Consider the following 6,000-nt stretch of genomic DNA (forward strand, 5'->3'; position numbering starts at 1 on the left):
CTCCTATTTGAAACCCTCCCTGTAATTGGAGACATCACCATTGTATTTAAAAGACTGCACACTCGCAAGAGCTGTGGAGGGTCAACACTCATTAGCAACCCCGCAATAATAGCCAACAAGTGTGAACAGTGAGCCTGTGATTGAGGAAAGCAATTTCAGGCAGAAAATAGACTCTCATTTCTATCTCTCACAGGTTATTACAGCAACAAGAAAATGGAATCACTTTTATTTTTCAAATTTATGAAAAAGCCTTCACTGCTACTTGTCACTCTGGGCAGGAAAACAGCTTAAGTCAATGTGGCCTTTTCTTCTCTTCACTTAAATAAAGACAAACATCTACGGAGTAACAGAGAGAATGGGGGATTCTGATGGTTTCTTTGTAAATGCAAATGAAAAGCAGTTGTTAGAGAAGATTTAATATTTAATACAGAAATCGGATTAGATTCATCTTCATGCCGTTGGTGTGCTGTGTGGGGTGTGTGTGTGTGTGTGTGTGTGTGTGTGTGTGCGCGTGCATGTGTGTGTGAGTTTCCGGAAAGTTGCTGGAGGCATGTGGCCATTCAGATTCAACATATGCTTTTATATTTTGAGCAGTTAATGATACTTTCATACTTTGTTGACTCCCCAGGATAACCTGTTGGACAAGCATTGGAAAGCCATTTTAAAGCAGAGAAAAATAAGCCTTGGAAATATTGGGCGACTGACTCAAGTTCACTGAGATCATAACGAAGAAGAGGGGGTGAGGCTGGGGCATTGTAGGAGGTGGATGTGGGTGCCCTCAATAGTGCAGAGCTAGCCTGCAAACAGGGATCTGCTGTCCCCAAAGGTTGGTCCCTCCCCTGCTGCCCGACAGGCTCAGCTGCACACACTGGGCAAGGCAGGTGTTTTAGGATGGCGCCAGCGTTCCCCAACTTGTCTGCACCTTGGAATCACCACGGGAGCTTCCGGACGTGCCGGTACCTGCTGCCAACCCCAGAGATGATGAATGATGCTCTGGGCTGTGACTGTGGCTTTGGAAGTTCCCAAAGATTCCCAGGTAAGCATGGTATGGTGGTAAAGAATGCATTTCGTGAAGCCACACAGATCTGGGTTCAAATCCCAGATGGACACTTCCTAGCTGTGTGGCTTTGGGCAGCTGCTTGACCACTCGCTTCCTGTCCCAGCCTCCCTGTGGCACATGGTCTGCGGAGTTGCTGGTGAAGGTTGATGGAATTAATAGATGTGAAGCGCCTAGATGTGTTTGTCATTATTGTTTTATATAAAAACAACTATAAACAAACAAGCAAACAAACAAAAATGGGCCCCTGGTTTCCATGCCGGGCAACTAGGAGGAAGAATATGCCAAAAGAGCCTGACGGGAGGAGGCCACCGTCAGAGTCTGAGACGAGGAAATTCAGTTGAATCTTAGAGCATCAGAGTTGGACATGCACCTTACACCGCGGGGCTCCTCTGCCCCCTACCAGGTGCATACCCTAGCTGTAATGGCCTAGGGGTCCAGAGAGGCTGAGGGCCTTTTCCAAGGCCACACACTGTGACAGCACTGTTGAATTTAGGACCCGGGACACCTCCATCACTCCCTGGAACAAACTGCTCTGTGGCGGCTGAGAGCCCTGGGGGTTGGGTTGAGGTTCGCAGGGCTGAGGGGGCTCAGGTTCCTGGGTACCCCTTTGACTTGCTGTGACCCCGGCTCACACACACTTGAGGGACAAACCTCCACTGACCGACCAGCCGGGCAGGCGTTTGTCATGTTCTCTGTGTGTTTCTTCAGCGTGCCCTGGCTAGTAGAAACATTCTCTTTAAAGAGTCTCTGAATTGGAATCAGACCAAATGGATTTGCTTTGCCTTTCAGCGTTTTAAAGGGGAGACTTGTACGTGTGTTCCTAAGCCACCCGCCCAGACCCTTTGTCTGTCGCAGTCTCCTGCACCGTGTGGGGTGGACTCTAATCCCCACACAGCATCCCGGCCGTTCTTTCTGACTATGTGTTTTCAAAGGCCATTTAACGGGAACACCTCTTTTCAGACAAAATCCTCGAGGGAAACGTTAGCCTTTGCCGGGGGCATAAAGCAGAGGGAAAGGGTGCCCGTCGGAATTCAGCCGAGGGGGTCGTACGCAGATGTGGGGTCGTTCACAGATGTGGGGTGCAGGAAGCCCTCAACCTTCCCATCATTACGTGGGGACTGCGCCCACCTTGCAGTGAAGCTGCGGGATCACACCAGATAACCGTGCCTGGGAAAGTCAGAACGGGATCTCGCTCATGGTGGTGGGGAAGTCGGTCTCTCCGTGCTCTGGGGGTTCACGTGGAGGCCATGACGTGACTTCATCAGCGTGCGGGAGGGCAGGTGTCCCTGGCTCAGCTTCCCAGATGTCTGGCACGGGCCGTGCGGCCCACTCCAGCCTAGCGGGAGACGGGAGATGAATGTGGGGGGTCGTATGAAGGCAGGCGGGTAGCTCAGGCTCGGAGGGTGTCCGGCGGCCCTCGGTGCTGCAGAACAGGCCACAAGCCAGCAGCGTCAGAGTTATGTCGGTCCGTGGGCAAGCTCATGTAGCTCTTTCTTAACAGATAAATATAAAATGAAATAAAATTTGAATTGGTGGCCAAGATGCTGAACTTGGGTTTCACTCATAGAATTGCATGACTGGTTCTCTTTAGAAGGAGGAAGACACAGAAACCCAAAGAAAATAACCCACCGTTGCTGTGGTCCCAGCCACAGAGCATGCTCTCTCAGTTTGCCCAGACCCCCACCACACCATGCTGTCCCATCAACTCTGATGATGGTTACAGTCTTACCTGCACTGCCGTTCTGCCCACGACAGAGGTGAGAGAAAGGGAAATATGCCAGGAACCAGCAAGGCATTTCAAGGAAAAGAGAAACGAGCACGTCATGGTGTGAATGGAAAGACCATCTTACGTGAGCAATACGCAAAACCCACAAAGACAAGAATAGACTACGTTTCCAAAATGAAATGAAATATTGCAAGAAGTACAAAAGGCTTTAGGGAAAACTCACAAAGAAAAATCATAACTAGAAATGGTGGAAGGGTCTCTCTTGGCCTTCTTGATTGGTGCCATTAGTGCCCTGCCTGCTGTGCCTCTTGCCTGCTCCTTGGTATGGGAAGCGTGGAATTGCATTCTTACTTTGCCACACTTGTGTGGCATGACACGAATCTTTTAAGGACTCGCTGTTCTTTTGCAAATGGGAATGAAGACATTGACCCTCTGGACTTGGGGGAGGAGTCAATGAACGGCATACAGAAAAGCACCTGGGGGAAGCTTGTGGTTGACGGTCAAACGCGCTCAGTGAATGTGACTGTAAACAGGCAGGGAAGGAATTCGGAGGCCTTGGAGATGCCACTGAGAAAGCAGGTCATCATGGGACTTTCCCAGAGGACGCCTCCGAAGGAAGCAGACGAAGATGGCCCAGGTGAACTCCAGAGCACGTGGGATGCTGACCTCCTCACTCTCCTGGGCTGAAGGTCTACGTTGACGCGTTGGCTCATCCCGTGTTGCTGCTGAGTCGGTCTCCGGAGGCCTGGCCCTGGGGTCCCTCAGCTTCTTTTCTCTCCTGTCAGGGTCCACCTCACTGTTACTTGCTTTTCTCTTTGTACCAGCTGTTGGGCTGGGTCCTGCAGGGAGATGTCAGGACTTACCTTCTGATTCCTTCTGCGGAGGTCTGACCACAGTTCCAACGCTTTGGGCACGTCCCTGCACCTGCCTCCTCCTCAGTTTCCCATCCCGAAACACTGAACCGGTAAGGGCAGCTGCCTGACTTGATTTTGGGAATTGGGGTTGTCGTGCATGAGGCAAGCTCACCTGGAGAAGCCCCGGATCCCACGTTAGGACCTCCTATGGTGGCGTGACTGGGTCTGTCCTGTGACTCAGGACTTTCTGGAGAAAATGATGGTGGGGCTTGGGCAGCCCCTGGAGGGCAAGAAGGGAAGGATCAGAGGGAGCGTGTGGAGGTGGGGGCCTGCCCAGGAGCCCAGAGAGGCAGGCAGGCTGGAAAGCCAGAGCAGGCCACAGGCAGAGGGAAGGTAGATCTGGAATCACAGGCGAGGCTGGAGATAAAAGGGCCTGGCAGGATCTTTGAAGTGTTTTATTTTCTCCCAAGGTGATGGGCACTTCTGTGTGACTTACACAGAGAGCTGTTGAGCCTTAAGTTACGTTTTTAAGCATCCTTTCTCTCAGGAGGTTGGAATTCAGGAAGAGTGGACCCGGTGTCCCCCTGCAGGAGGACCAGGCAGATGACATGAAGAGGGTTGTCCCCTTGAGAGGCCTCAGACTCGCCCTTGGGGATCATTAGATCTGTTTGAGTATCTCTTATGCCTTTGACATGCACACCCTGCAAGACACAGACTATCTGCACGGCTCGGGTCTGCACGAGGAGACAACAGCTGCGGTTCAACTAAGGTTGGTCATGGGTTTCTGCCCACCGCCCATCATGTTCTTCAGCAATGGCCAGCGGTGTGGACTCCCGTGGGCTTGGATTGGACACTCCCTAGAGATGAGAGTGAGGTGGCAAGGGAAGGTTCCCTTCTGCCAGGTGCCAGGCAGGTCCTGGGAGCACCTTGCAGAACGAGGGACCCCCACGGCCAGGGTACTGTGGACACTTGGTAGATATTCATTGAATAAATGAGTGAAGGACGCTTCTCAATGATGCATAGCATGTGACAGGGCAAGGGGCATGGAAACCTCTGGATGCCAGGTTGTTTGTAAAACTTTACTAAAAACTCATTTCCACAAGTCCAAGGTTCATGCCTTCTGGACATTAAGGAAGCGGACAGGGACAGTCTTCAGCAATATCCACCCCTGAGGCCCCTTTCTTCTCACTCCGGTGTCCAACCATTGAGACCCATTTCTCCACCTTCACACGTGTGGCTGTGACTTTTTTACACTGGTTGTATCTGCAGGAAATTTCAGGAGATGAAATGAAGATTCTTTTTTTTTCTTCACCTAAGTGATGGAAACTGAGGCTCAGAGAAGAGTGATGCCAGGCCCTGTCGGGCAGCCCCACGTGGCTCTTCATGCCTCTGTTTGAATGAGTTAAAATGAAATCGAATCCGAAACCTGGTTCCCCTGTGGCACTGGCCACTTGCAAGGACTCGGTTGCCCACATGTGGCTGCCAGATTGGACAGTGCAGATATGGCCCCTTCCATCCCTGCCGAGAGTTTCAATGGGACAGTGTTTGCAGCTAACTGTCAAGCGGGGTGCCCTAGGAAGGCAGGATGATGTTAGGCAGGGAAGAGGAATTGCACGGGCTTCCTCCTTTTGACACTGATATTGAACTAAGGGTCCCCTTCTCTTATTCTTTGCACACTTAGTTTCAGTCTTTCTGTGAGGTATTTTTTTCTCTTTTTGAACATTCTATGTGGCAGAAGCATTTCAAATCCAGGTTTTATTTAAGGTCACACCAGTGCAGACCACCCAGGGTTCTGGGGCAGTTTTCCCCATGGAGGATTGTTGATAGAGCCGCACTTGGTGTTCTAACCTCTGCTTGGTAGGAAAGGGGCTTACCTGGTGGAGTTGCCATGGGGGGCGTGCTGTCAATTCTACTTATAACTCTTGCATCCTTTTATGAGGTCAGCTTGGAGAAAATTATTTTAGACTTGAGCTCCTCTGAGGGACCTGTCGTGTGCTTTTCCTCCCTAGATTCTGTAACAGACTGTTTCCTGCTTTATTCTACCTGCTGGGAAGTTCAGACCTAATTTTGACTCAACTTTAATGATTATGAAGAGCAACAGGCACTGCCTGTGAACAGATTTTTCCTCTTCTGTGAATCTCCTCTCGCTGGGCTTATCGCACCCTCTGCCACCACACAATTTCTCTCCCTCTTTCTTTTCCACCTTGAGACAGAACGTCCAAGAACAGAAGTGCACAGTGGGGTGGGTGGTGGCCCGGGAGGCTATCTGTGCTTTGGAATGCAGGGCACTACTTGAGACTCAGATGGCCCTCTGCCCCCGAGTTAGCCTTGACACGTAACCCAGGCCCCTCCACAGGCAA

The sequence above is a fragment of the Sciurus vulgaris genome, assembly GCF_902686455.1.
Source record: "Sciurus vulgaris genome assembly, chromosome: 2".
Taxonomy (NCBI): domain Eukaryota; kingdom Metazoa; phylum Chordata; class Mammalia; order Rodentia; family Sciuridae; genus Sciurus; species Sciurus vulgaris.